A 14,423-nucleotide genomic window follows, 5' to 3' on the forward strand; every position below is an offset into this window, starting at 1 on the left:
GGTTGATGGTCCAACCCTAGCCCACACATCTCACTACTTTGATATGCTGTCACTCGAGCGAATCCAAGACCCCTTTCAACTTTGGGTCTCCATCTGTCTCAGACCGGAGGAGAAGACATCCCCATCCCCACTTTGTAGTGCATGAAGTGGAAGGAGTCAAGGGCTCAGTACAAAACATTGAATCCTTAGGAGCACCCCTATCCTAAAAAACTCTCCATACTGGCGCAACGGAGCTGAGGCTATGTGTAAAACAGCCCTCCAAGACTAACGGATGACAGTGTCTATCTGTAGGTCTTGCATGACTGCTCCCCTTAGGTGAGAGAGGACTCTTGCACATGCCTATGGCTCACTAGGGGAATGATTCCATGCTTCGAAAGAACTAGCTAAGCGACTATCCCACTACACCCAGCCAACGTGCTTCCATTGTCTTAGCATGAGGCCCTCCTAATCCCAAACCTCCGGATGCCAAAGAAAACACCAAGGGTTGGATTTGATCATTCCCTACCAAACCCTATGTATGCTCCTCATCAGCACATTGAGCCCTTCCCAATGAGGGGGACTTATGAGAAAATCCATTGGAGGTCACACGACCCGGACTTTGGGGGGAGATCACAAGCTCCCTACCAAGACTCGGTTTTATCATAACCACTTCTTGAGGATATAGGAATATGGCCTCATCATCAGACCCTAGTACCTCGAGAATAGGAGAGTCTCGCACGCGCTAAGGATTGCCATAGGATAGTTGTGAGTTTCATCTTATCAGCTAGGGATTGAGATAGGGAGAGCTCCGAGCATACCCAAAGAGCAACGGATCTATAGACTGTGCACGATGGGAGTGGTCAAGACAAAGGAACTCTTTCTATGTATTTGTAATGTCTATTATGAGATCCGTGGGCATTACCACTTGCCTCTTCCAAGAGGGCCATGGTTTTGGTCCACTTACGCGATTGATCCACTTCCCTAACCAGGTTTGCATTGGACTCTACTTGCTCGAGATGCGAAGACATAGAGAGACACTACTACGCCAGGTCAAAGAGCAACAGAGGGCAGCCATGCCACAAGATATTGAGCTCAGCCGAGCATAGACACGTGTCACAAACTTCTATGCACCTGAGTCAGCTCCATATGAGGTCGTGGAGGATGAGCCAGATGAGATGAGGGCACTATGGGTCAGCAGTGGGAGCCGTCGCCGTGCTGATACCGAAGGAGGGACACAGACCACAGGTGACCGGAGAGTGACCAGGGAACACACAATCGAGGTCTGGTCCATCCCCGATCTCCTCAGAGGGGATCATTAGAGACGAGGCATCACTCTTGATGTAGCCCACCGGATACAGAGATCGAGACCACCCCCACCACCACGTGTGACCGTCCGACAGACAGATTCGAGAGATCTTCACATCTCATCAGAGAGCCATCACGGAGCCCGGATACATGGAGCCTGATAGGGTACCCGGAGCATAAGCTCTGAGCACTTGATACTTTGAGGATTTTGACGCTATTTGCTATTTTGTTGTTACTAGTCTTTAGCACTATAGTGGAGCGGCTTGTATGAGTTCTATCTGTATTGCTCTTTCTCTCTCGACAGCCCTCGAAAGCCCCCTCACCATCGCCCTCGACAGCCCCTCGCCATCAGCCCGCCATCGCCCTCGACGCCACCTGCGCCATACCTCTCTCGCCCGCCATCGCCCTCGACGCCACCTGCGCCATCAGCCCGCCATCGACCTGCTCCACCAGTCCGCCCTCGCCCTGCTCCATCAGCCCGCCACTCACCCTGCTCGCTATCAGCCTGCCATCGCCCTACCCGCCATCAGCCCGTCACCGACCTACCTCCCCACCCGCGCCACTTGCGCCACCATCTGCTCGACCTCTCTTGCGCCACCTGCTGCTCGACCCTCGTGTACCTGCTGCTTTTCCCCTTGGCCGCCTGTTGCCTCTTCCACTTGCCTCTTCCACTCTGATCTGATCTGTAGGCCACAGTGAGCTGCAAGCTTTGGCTTGCCACTGGCCCTGCGCAGGCTTGCGCACCCTACAGCAATGAAAAACACGCCCTGCCTCTGCAGGAACCTATCGTGCACCTAAACAGGCCCCCACTAGGCCCACAAACCCAAACAGTCTCCGAAGCCAATTGCGGGAGACCTCGCAAAGCGTATTTCCAGGAGTGGACTAGCAATCGATAGCCAGCCAGTCCTGAAAACATCAGGTGCCATGGGCACCAATGTCGTTCTTTCTACCGCAGCTATCATCTCGACTCCGACCACTGCTTCCCCTACCAGTGTACCCACTACCCCCGTTACCACCGCCCTCAGCCTGCCCCCCACAGGAGAGGGTCACAGTTCCTCACTCCCCACACAGCTCCCTTTTTTCTCCACCACTCTTATGTCCCCCCTACCTCTCACCCAGCAGCCTTTCTCTACTCCCCTGCCCTATACAGCCAGCATATCCCCCACGCCCCCCCGACCATACGCCATGTCCCAGTTCGCATCCCCCTTGATTACATCTTTATGGAGCTGCATCGGCTACGGGATCGTACCGTAGCACAGGACCTACTTATCCAGAGCATGAGCCAGGAGATCACTCACCTCCGTCAGGAGGCGGTCTCCCTCACCGCTACAGTCACATCGGTCCCGCGCACCACACCAGAGGTGGAGCGGATCGCCACCATCCAAACCGCTATTGAGGAGACTACCAGAAGGGTAGATGTTGCGAGACGAGCACCCAAAGCAGCAGTTTCAGCCACCATCCCCGAGCAGGAACAAAGGGCCAGTAAGGCTCTCAACATCCGAGTTCGAGGTATCCCCCGAGCAGATTCACTTACCCCCCTCGTGGACGCGACTGCTTTCGTGACCTCTACCCTCGGCCTCGCTGAGCATGGGATCAAGCATGCATGGCGCACGGGACAAGATCCCACATGTCCACAGCCACTTATCATCCGATTTAGGGACACTCACCATTTTCATGGATGAGGATCTCACACCTATGTAGGTAGAGGAGCGGCGCACCCTACTTCAGCAGTGAGATGCAGCCCGTCAGGAGGAGAAGTGGGCTTTGTCCGAGATGGCCGCTTGCTAGTTGGCCCCCGCCGCCGAGCCCCACCAGGTACTCAAGACACGGTAGCAGGCTCCCCCCCCAAATAGGGAGACATGGTCTATGAGATTCAGACTCAGCACACAATACCCTTGGCATGCACCATATGGAACTGTAATGGTACCCTATGGTCTGACCCTGGGAATTTCTCAGAGTCATACACTGGACGTGACATAGTTTTCTATACAGAGACACACTTGAGCCCCGAGCGCCCTCTCCCCTCGGTCAGTGGCTATACCTGGGAGTCAGTATTCCGTGAGGAGACCAGAGATACTGGGGGGGTCCGAGGCTCAAGCGGAGTTGCAGTACTCTTCCGTTCAGCACTCAGTGGTCTGATATCCTTGGTCAGATGGGATGTTCATGCCCGTTACCTATGGCTCCGCTTACGACGCCCTTCCACACGCGACCTTTTTATTGTAGTCTGCTACTTCCCCCCCTGAGACATCACACTTTGCACGGGTGCTACGCGAGGATACGGGGGTATCCCCGTATTTAGATCTCCACCTAGACATTGTGGAGTTTTCCAGACGCGGAGAGGTCCTCCTAGTTGGGGATTTCAATGCAAGGACAGGCACACATAAGACATCCCTCCTGGATTTCCACTCAGATCCGATCCTATTACTTGAGATAGACATAGAGGACTCGGGCTTCCCCTGCTCCTCGGCCGACAGTCGAGCCCCCGTTACTGCATATGGGCAGGCTCTTTTGGATCTTGGACATGTACATGATCTGGTCATCTACAATGGACTAGATTGGTGGCCCGCCTCCTCTGGTTTCACATGTTTCCCACATGGCGGAGGAGCCAATGTCGTCGACTACATTTTGGGATCTCCTGCTTTAGCCTCACAGATCACTAACTTCCGTACCGCACCCTTACCCCCAGGAGCCGACCACACTTACCTTTTCTTTCATCTCCTTACGCCTCGAGCCCCTTCCAGCCACACTCCGCACTACACCACCTATCATGATATACACTTTGATCATAACCTCTCACCTGACTACTCAGCCCACCTAGCCTCTCTCCTCAAACACATAGACACCATACCCTCTCTAGATCACCGAGCCGCCCTCATCACCCACTCTCTCCACAATGCAGCCCGCCACATCTTTCCTTACACTACTCGGTCTACCCGCCCCCCACCCGTTGGCTCCACCCCTTGCAATAGCTGGTATGATGACGAATGTAAAGCCTTACGCTGCACACTCCGACTCACGACCCAGCAAAATGCTAGGGCTGACCCACACCTCACCAGGGAATATCGCCGCCTAGTCCGTCGCAAGAAGCTAGCCTTCCTGTGCCAAAATGAGGTTACGCTACTGAACATCCTGTTCAGTAGCAACTCCAAGGATTTCTGGAGGAAATTTCTAGAACGCTGATCCCCTACCCCCCTCACACTCTATGATATCCCTCACACACTTCCCTCTGGCACTCCTACGCATGCACACTCTATGATATCCCTGATCAGCCCCCTCCTGACCTCTCCGCCACCCCCCGCCCCACATCTTGCACCCTTTTCACAACCCAGGGAGTCACCCACGCAGCGCTCAAGCTTCACAACCCATGCAACCCAAGCACGACTCACACGGGGGCGAAGTGCTTTGGCTCGGTTAGAGCAACAATGCTTCCAGGCACACTTCTAGGATCCACTGACGAAGGGCTGGCTTCTTGATACACTAGTGCGGCCGACTGCCATCTATGCAGCATCCTTCGGGGGATGCAATCTCCTAAAGACAGAGTGGAGGAAATTTGAGCAGCTACAGGTGATTATGGGGTCGAGGATGATCGGTGTAAGCCCTCAGTCCCACATGAGATAGTATAGGCAGAGTTCGCCATGACACCTCTCCAGATTGATGTCATCTTTCAGACAATGACATTCATCCATAGAGTTTGGTACTTACCGCACTGGAGACTTCCGAGGCTAGCCATGGAGTCATCCAGACGACTAGCAGAGGGCAAGGCAGACACATGGTATGCACGTATATCCACATGGCTTGCTTGACACAACCTGAGGCACAGAGGATCTCACGACGGCTGACACGCCGCAAGCGGCAGGCTTTCCTCACCCATAGGATGGATGAGGTGATTAGTTCATTCAGAGGAGGGGAGCCTACTATTGGATGGGGGTTCCTATCGGAGAGGAAGCCACCTATCCCCATCACAGACCCGGGTGTTTGGTGCACATACGCATGCTCTCTTTATGATGTTCCGATGTAGGCACCACCTGATATGTCCATTATGCCCACACCCGCCACTTGTCACTTGTTCACTGCACAGAATGTGCGGGCGACACTCCGTCAGCTACATAACTGGAGAGAACAAGATCATGAGGTGCTATGGACGGAGCATTTCGCACACAGGCACGAGGTTTTGGCCCCGATCCTAGCATAGAGGTTCAAACAAGCCATATGCCACGGCTTTCCACCCTCTTGGAGCACTACCACCATCGTCCCAAAACACAAGGCAGGTGACCCCATGGACACTGGGAATCACTGCACTCTCATGATTGGCCACACTTTGGCCAAGATCTATGGATCTGTACTAGAGAGAGAGATCAGCAATCACACAGAGGCACATGGGCAGCGTGCCCTAGGACAAGCAGGATTTCGGAGACAACATTCCACCCTAGACCACATCTTCACACTAAGGGCTATTATTGAGGAGGCGAGGTCAAGGCGTCAGAAAGTCTATGCCTGCTTTGTAGACTTTCGGAAGGCTTTCGATACTATCCCACGATCCCCCATGATCAAGAGACTCCACGAGATGTAGATCCCAGAGGTTCTGATTTGGGGGGTGATGAGCCCATACGACTCCGTCAGAGGACAAGTTCGTGTCAGAGCACAATTGGGGTGAAACAAGGATGCCCACTCTCACCGAGTCTCTTCCGCCTCTACATTGATGAGATCACATCCTTCATAGACCGCCTAGGAGCACCGCTGGCTGATTTGTTGGTACCGATACTACTACATGCGGATGACATAGTCCTCTTGTCGTCCTCAGCAAAGGGTTTACAAAGACATCTGGAGGCCCTCGAGGAGTTCTGCACAGAGAGAGATCTAACAGTTAACCTTGGGAAGACCAAGGTTATGATCTTCAACACCTCATACCCAGTGCTCCATCGACATAGCTTCACTTACCGAGGTCAGCCAGTAGAGATTGTGTAGTCCTACACATACTTGGGTGCAGTTTTCACTGGGCCAGCTTTCACGATGATCCATGCAGCTCAAGCACGCCTCACATGAGGATATGGTGCTCTGGCCCGACTAGAGCAACAATGTTTCCAGGCGCACGTCCAGGACCCACCCACGAAGTGCTGGCTTTTCGACACCCTAGTGAGACCAACTGCCATGTATGCAGCACCGTTCTGGGGGTGTGATATTTCAGCAACAGAGTGGAAGAGATTTGGCGGCTACAGATAATCATGGCATCCAGGATGATCATAGTAAGCCCTCAGTCCCCCATTAGATAGTACAGGCAGAGTTTGCTATGACTCCTCTTTAGATCGATGCCACCTTTCAGACAGTGACCTTCCTCCATAGAGTCTGGGACCTACCTCGTGAGAGGCTACCGAGACTGGCATTGGAATCCTCTATCCGACTGGCAGAGAGTGGTTTTGATACAGCATGGTATGCACGCCTCTCTGCTTGGTTCGCTAGTCATGGCATTCAGATGGACAGGCTCCCTCCTTTTCAGTATAGCATGGATGCACCCCCTGAGTTGATTCCACGTGATGAGATTAACTGCATCATACGGTTAGACCTCCTCCAGCTTCACACACTTCGGACTGGGGGGGGGGGGGGGGAGACCAGGGGTTCCCCACCAAGAACCAGCTCTATTTCTTGAAAGTATCGGAGGATAGCCTCATCATCACACCCCAGTATCTTGAGGACAGAGGAGTCTCACGCGCACTAAGGATTGCCATTGGACAGATGCGAGTCTCCTCTCATCAGCTGAGGATTGAGGCAGGGAGAGCTGCAGGCATACCCAGAGAGCAACGGACTTGTATGCTATGCACGATGGGTCAGGTCGAGACCGCGGAGCACTTTCTTTGTATGTGTCCTGCCTACTACGAGATCTGAGGGCGCTACCATTGCCTTTTTCAGGAGGGACACGGGTTTGGCCCACTCTCATGATTGATCCACTTCCAGGATCATGTCTATATTGGGCTCTACCTGATGGAGATATGGAGACACATAGAGAGACTACTGCGATGGATCAGAGAGCAGGTCACTGGACACTGAGGTGGACCGAGCGAAGAGGTAGGTCACCGAATTCTATGCATTTGAGTCAGCCCCAGGGCACTCGGGAGTAGAGGAGGAGGAGCTAGCTGACATGAGAGATAGATGGGTCAGTAGACCGAGTCGACAGGACACGACACCACTACTGGACGAGGGTCACGAGGATCTCACATGTGACAAGAGACCAGAGCACACACGATTGAGGTTCGACCTATCTCAGCTCTTCTCAGAGGCGACCGACAGAGACGCGGGATTACACTTGACATAGCCCATCGGATTTAGACATCGAGGAGACCACGCCCCCCACCACAGTGCCAGACAGCTCGACAGATGCAAATACATGAGCTCTTTGTGTCACACTAGAGAGCTATCATAGAGCATGGATACATGGAGCCAGATCATGTTCTTGGAGCATTAGCCCTGAGTGCCTGACATGCCTCACTCATGTTACACACTATTTGGCTTTTCTCGCCTGACTTGATATGATGTACTACATTAGTATTTCAGTTTATGTGTTTTCTAGTACTCAACGAGGGCCTTAGCGAGCCCTTCGCTCCAGCCCACTGTGGCTTGTATCAGTTTACTTTGTCCCATAGGCTCGCGAGGATTCCCGCGGACATTAATACATCTTTCTTTCTTTCTTTCTCTCCCCCTCCCAAGCAGCTATGCATAGAGAGCAATTCACTTTCAATAGATCACCAATTGAGATTGTTTCATCCTACACTTATCTAGGGGTTCTCTTTTTTTGCGATGCGACCGACCACGGCAGCCACTGTTGGAATACTGAAAAGAAAGAGTAGAGTGGACACAAACTCAGAATACTTGCTTATAGAATGAAGAAGAAAGAGGTCCTTAAGTAGGCACCTCATACAAGGTCACTGACATCACTGATGACCTCAAAGCTCCTCAATCTGCTCCTAGATTCACTCAATCATCCTATGTGGCTTTTCCACCACCTAACTGTGCTTGTGGGCACCTAACTGTGCCTCTAGCACTCACACATAGAAACATAAGGTGTGCCTGAGGCATACACCTTGAGATATCCCAACAAACCCCCCCTCAAGGAGATGCCTTAGGTTATGTCAAGGATACATCTAGTCTCATAGTTTCTCATGCCATCTCATGGTGGTCAAGGATAAATCTATGGCTAGGTTCTCATGCTAGCAAGGGTTTCCTTGGGTGTAAGGTAAACAGAAAGGGATACAAACAGACCTTCCAATGGTTATCTCTCCTACATGTACATGCACACAATGTCTGTAGGAGGTACCATGGAACAAACATACACATGGCCTACATCATAAGGTGACCAGAGGTGTTCACAAAACACAACACACAATAATTTATTTTCATTCATTTTGGAGGACTATCCAGGCTGAGTACCTTGACATAAAAAGAGTGATCTGGAGCATACATAGAGATAATTTAAAATGCATAATCTTCAAAGGATGCCTCATCTTGTGGAGGCTCATTAACTGTAAGTAGATTTGCATTTTCTGTCTTTGCTTTGGCTCTGCAGAACTTCTCACTATGGTTGTTTTTGCCACAGTGCTTACATGGATTAACTTTGAAGCAGTCCTTTGAAAGGTGATTTGTCTTTCCACAGTGATTGCAAGGAGAGTACTTGCCCTTCTGGAATTTCATAACATAAGCAGTGTCATTGCCTTTCCTTAACTCCATGTGTCTTTCTTCTTCTTGGAGAGCTGAGATAATGCCTTCAAGGTTTGGATTGGGAAGATTCTTCAAAGTGCTTACAATGTGATCAAAGCTTTCAGGCATACTCTTAAGTAGTACTGCCATAGCATCATCAGGGGTGATAGGAGAGTTGATAGAAGCTAACTGAGTCATAAGACTCCGCATATAGTTGACATGGGCAGCTAAAGTAGTATCACTTGCCATCTTTAATTTAAAGAAAGAGATTTTAAGTGATAGTTTAGAAATATGAGAGCTTGCACCAAAAATCAAATCTAGCTTCTGCCATGCTTCCGATGGAGACTCCAAGTCACATATATGATGTATGTAATCATCACCCAAAGCTAAAGCAATTATACCATATGCTTTTTCTTCTCTTGCTGGATCCCTTGCCGGTCGTGTCGGAGCTGAAGATTCCCCAGCATTTGAGGCCGTAGAAGAAGCGGTAGGAGTAGATTTGACAAGTCCCCATAAGTTCTCCCGCATTAATGCAAATTTTACCTTCATTTGCCATGTATGGAACCCCTTTCCATTGAACTTCTCAAGATTATATATGGTAGCCATGAGAGGGTCTAACCCAGATATTGGGCAGTGTCTATCTCTCTTACAAGGCAAAAATAACTGAAAGACTTCCAAAATATGAGCACTTAATGTAGCAAATAGTAGTGACTAGATTTCAAACAATGATGCTTCTTCTTACATGCTTCATAGAAGTGGATGAAATAAACATTTTCCAATCAAAACCAGGTCTAGCAAGTCAAAACAAAACTGAATCCACACTTGTACTGAAGTTATTGAAAGCTTCAAAAAACCAGAAATGCTAGAGTAGCATTTTATGTAGCATCATCTTCAAAAACTTGTCCAAAACTGTCAAAACTGAAAAGCTGAACTTGGAGGGCTTGTAGCTCACTCTTCAAAGCAAGGAAAAGAGGGCTTTCTGAAGCAAAAGAAAGCTCATATACCAGAGAAGGTCCAGCACAGAGGTTGGACGAAATGGTGCGCACTTTTGCCCGGGAGAGTTGCTACAGGCTGAAACTGAGTTTTGACGATTTCTCCCTCGTTACTGAACCAAATGACCTGAAAAATGGCTCAAAATCTTCGTCTTGAGGTCGCCCATCTACTCCTAAGAGGGCTCAGGCAATGGCGGAGTATGCAGGGAGTATTGAGCAACAGAAGAAATTCGCTGTTTGGAGAATGGCAGCCACCACAGACGTTTTTTCTTCAATTGCTTGCAAGTGGAAGTTCGCCCATACTAGAGGAGTTTCCAGCTCAGAGGGTTTGGGCAATGGCTGTTTGTAGATGGAGAACCAAGCTCTCAAAGATTTTGGGAAGAAAGAGGAAAATGGAGAAGAAGAAGATGAAGAAGAAGATGATGATGTGGCAGAAATGGGCTCAAGGGGGATCAAAGGGCTCTGATACCATGTTGGAATACTGAAAAGAAAGAGTAGAGTGGACACAAACTCAGAATACTTGCTTATAGAATGAAGAAGAAAGAGGTCCTTAAGTAGGCACCTCATACAAGGTCACTGACATCACTGATGACCTCAAAGCTCCTCAATCATCTCCTCAATCTGCTCCTAGATTCACTCAATCATCCTATGTGGCTTTTCCACCACCTAACTGTGCTTGTGGGCACCTAACTGTGCCTCTAGCACTCACACATAGAAACATAAGGTGTGCCTGAGGCATACACCTTGAGATATCCCAATAGCCACGGAGGTCCATTTGAGTAGAGGATATGCCTTGTTGGCTAGGTTGGAGAGACAGTGATTTCACTCACACTTTCAGGATCCTCGGACAAGGGCTCTCCTCTTCGACTCCTTGGTCTGCTAGAAGGCATGTACGGTAGTCCTTGTTGGGGACCGGATCTCTTGGATGCATAGTGGGCTCAATTAGAGCATCTCCAAGTTCTCATGTTGTCGAGGATGATACACAGTAAGCTGTCAGTCCCCCACCAGATAATTCAGGCTGAGTTTGGGTCATCTCCACTACAGCTTGATGCAGCTTTCCAGGACATCACTTGTCTATACCGGATCAGAGGACATGGCGACTACACTTCAGGGCAATGTGACTACCATGGCTAGCCCTACCCGAGGATTGGGTGGATACATATGACATGCTAGTTGTTTGTTCTACTTTGATGGCGATTTTCTCAAGGACAAGCATCCCACTTCGGGTCATAGCCTTTCAAGGAGCACACGAGGATGCCTTGGTCTTTGATGTTTAGTCAAATGGCACGTTGTCTCGATCTTCACATGATATTCTCTTGGGCATTCCCTTTCATCCTATCAAGATCATAGGATTTGTGGAGCATGGCAAGGATTCAGAGTGGAACCTAGATCTAAACCCTCATCTTACTCTCTTGGGAGCTTGGAGGATTTGGTTATATGCAGCGCACTGTCCAGCATTTTGTACAAGTTGTGCCGTACAATTCTGTATTGTCCGTACATCCGTACAGATGTACGAATTTCGACTGTACGCAGTCCACACCATTGTACCTACGTCAGGCGTTCGTACAGCTGTTTGTACACGGTACGGATTTTCGTACATTTTGCAGGCCTCTGTACCTTTCGTTGGCGTCAGTACTTTGTGTAAGGTTTCCTTGCACGATCTTCTTGCGGGACTACTTTGCAGTTTTTCCTTTGTAGGTTCTTCTCTTTGCAAAGAAATTCCGGCTTTTGAGCCATTTGCAGGCACATTGCATTTTTTGTAGTGCTCTTGTGCAATTTTTGGGCAGACAGTGCAGTTGGTCTGCAGTTGTTGAAGAAATTTGGGGCTTTTGCAATTACACTGCAATTTTGCAGTGAAATTTGGGGCTTTTGTAGGTAGAGTGCAAATTGTGCAACATTTGGGGGTTTCAGACCATTTGCCCTCTTTTGTATGCAATTTCACACAAGAAATTGGGGCTTTTGCATTTGGGTTGCAATTTTGCAAGCATTTTGGAAGTTTGCAAGCATTTTTGGACTCAATAGGAGTCAATGAGCAGAATTTTGCCACTTTTTACAGATTCTATTTGCAGCTTTTTTGGGCATTCAGCACAGCATTGTGGTGCATTTTGAGCCTTTGATAGGCTGTGACAGTATTTGTCACTGTGGGCAAATTTTCTTTGGCAGATTTTACTTGTGCATTTTGCATCCCAGGAAGGGATTTTACTTGTTCAGTTTGCTGTATTTATGAGTTTATCTCGTAAAAATGGCTTAGAACAACCCCAATGAGGTGTTCGGAGTCCTCACACAGGAGGATAAGTTGGATGGCACCAACTACTCCTTGTGGAGTTTTATGGTTCGCAATATTTTGGTTGGCAGACATATTTGAAATTATGTCAATGGAGATGATGAAGCAAGACCAGATACAGTGGCTACACCTATCACTCCTACAGCTGGAGGCAGGGGTACAAGTCAAAATACAGCACAAGTAGTTGGAGCTGCCGCTCGAGGAGCTCCCACAGCAGAGCAAAAAAGATGGGATTCTAGAGATGCACAAGCTCTATCAATGATTTCTCTCTCTGTCAAGAGGTTCATTATACCTCACATTCGGTCATGCAAGACATCAATGGCAACTTGGGAGATACTAGAGAGTATGTTTGCAGCAAGAAATGATGCCAGAGTTTCCTTTTTGAAGCAAGAGCTTTCTCATATGCATATGGATGAGGGAGATTCCATGAATTCTCACCTCACAAAGCTTCAAGATTTGAGGGAGCAACTGCTGAATATTGATGAACTCATTTCGGATTCAAAGATGATTACCACCACTCTAAATTCTCTTCCTGAGTCCTATCTCCGTTTCCACACCTCACTGAATTTGTCATTGAGGGGGGGCAACAATCCTCTCTCTTTTCACGAGTTGGTAGGACTTCTGTTGCAAGAGAAGAAGACATGAAGAAATATGGCAACCTGGGCTGACGAGCATGCCATGCTTTCCAAGTTCAAGCCCAAGGGAAAAGGACAGCAAAAGCAACATGCCAATCAGCCCTCACATCAACATAAAGCTGATTCAGGACAGCCCTCTTATAAGGCTAAGGGTGATGCAGACAAGCAAAAAAAGAAGGGCATTTGTCACTACTGCAAAAAGCCAAGTCATTATATTGGTGAATGCAAGAAGCGCATAGCTAAAGAGAAGAAAAGGGATTCAGGTATGGCTGTGTCAGATGCATCAGCTCCTCATTCACATGATGGGGGAGATGTTGCAGCCTACTTTGTGGAAGAGCACTATGCCTTTCTGTCTTGCAGTTCATAATTTTCAGTGGGTAGTTCACATGCTACAGCTACTAATGATGATGACCCTCATGCTTTTTTGACTTGCAGCTATGCTCCTTCAAAGGATGCATGCTCTCTCAATGTCAATGAGACACTGAATACTTGGTATTTTGATAGTGGTACTTCAAAGCACATCACTTCCAAGAAGAGTCTTTTTGCATCTCTGCATCCTCCACCTACCAAAAAGAAGGTGACTTGTGCAAATAATTCTTCTTATTCAGAGTGTGGAGTCGAGGACATTATTCTCACATCCACTGATGGCACAGATTTCAGAATTTCAGATGTTCTCTATGTGCCAGGCATAAAAAAGAATTTGCTTTCAGTGTCCTCTCTTAATAGAGGAGGATTTCAGGTTGTATTTGATGATGCTAAGTGTGCAGTCAGAGACAAAGAGAATGACTATGCTTTGATGTTGTCTGGCACTTTGTATCGAGGTCTTTTTCAGCTTGATTTATATGAGAAAAGATCCGATCATGCATTTTCAGTAAGCACTCCCATTGCTGCAATGCAGAATGCGGAGTTATGGCATGCCAAGTATGGGCACATGAGCTATGGCATCTTAATGACACTACAAAATCATGATATGGTTGATGCATTGCCTCCATTAGAGTCACATGCATGTGAGGGTTGCATCCTTGGTAAGATGCATAGATTTCCTTTCAAGAAGGATGGTGCAGTGAAATCTACACGGAAATTACAGCTTATTCACAGTGATGTCTGCGGTCCCATGAGGACACCTGCTATGTGGCTATGGTTGAGCATGAGACAGGACTCAAGGTGCAGACACTTCGCACAGATTGAGGGGAGGAGTATATGTCTCATAAGTTTGAGGTATTTTTCAAGGAGAAAGGCATCACGCATCAGCTTAGAGTGAGGCTTACACCTCAACGGAATGGCAAAGCTGAGCGGAAGAATCACACTCTTACGGAGCTGGATAGATGCATGCTTACCAGTAAAAAGTTGCCTCACAAGTTTTGGCTTGAAGGCCTCATGTGTGCCAACTATGTTTTGAATCGGGCTCCCACCAAGGCTTTGAAGAAAATTACTCCCTATGAGGCATGGCATGGGAAAAAGCCTTCAGTGGACCATTTCAAAGTTTTTGGTTGTGTTGCATATGCCCATGTGCTTGTGGAGTTTCGACACAAGTTGTCAGAT

The 14,423-nt window shown here is 48.7% G+C and overlaps 1 protein-coding gene and 1 pseudogene across 2 annotated transcripts in view; one reads left to right on the forward strand and one right to left on the reverse strand.

The window, feature by feature from the left end:
- LOC147881954 (uncharacterized) overlaps window positions 1–14,423 on the reverse strand; it is a 138,364-nt gene that overhangs the window by 59,247 nt on the left and 64,694 nt on the right. The gene's annotated exons all lie outside the window — the stretch shown is intronic.
- Window positions 3,144–11,096, forward strand: LOC147881956 (uncharacterized; annotated as a pseudogene).

Source organism: Dipteris shenzhenensis, chromosome 30 (genome assembly GCF_047967505.1).
Source record: "Dipteris shenzhenensis isolate YYH24624 ecotype China chromosome 30, Dip_SZ_1.0, whole genome shotgun sequence".
NCBI classification, from domain to species: Eukaryota; Viridiplantae; Streptophyta; class Polypodiopsida; order Gleicheniales; family Dipteridaceae; genus Dipteris; species Dipteris shenzhenensis.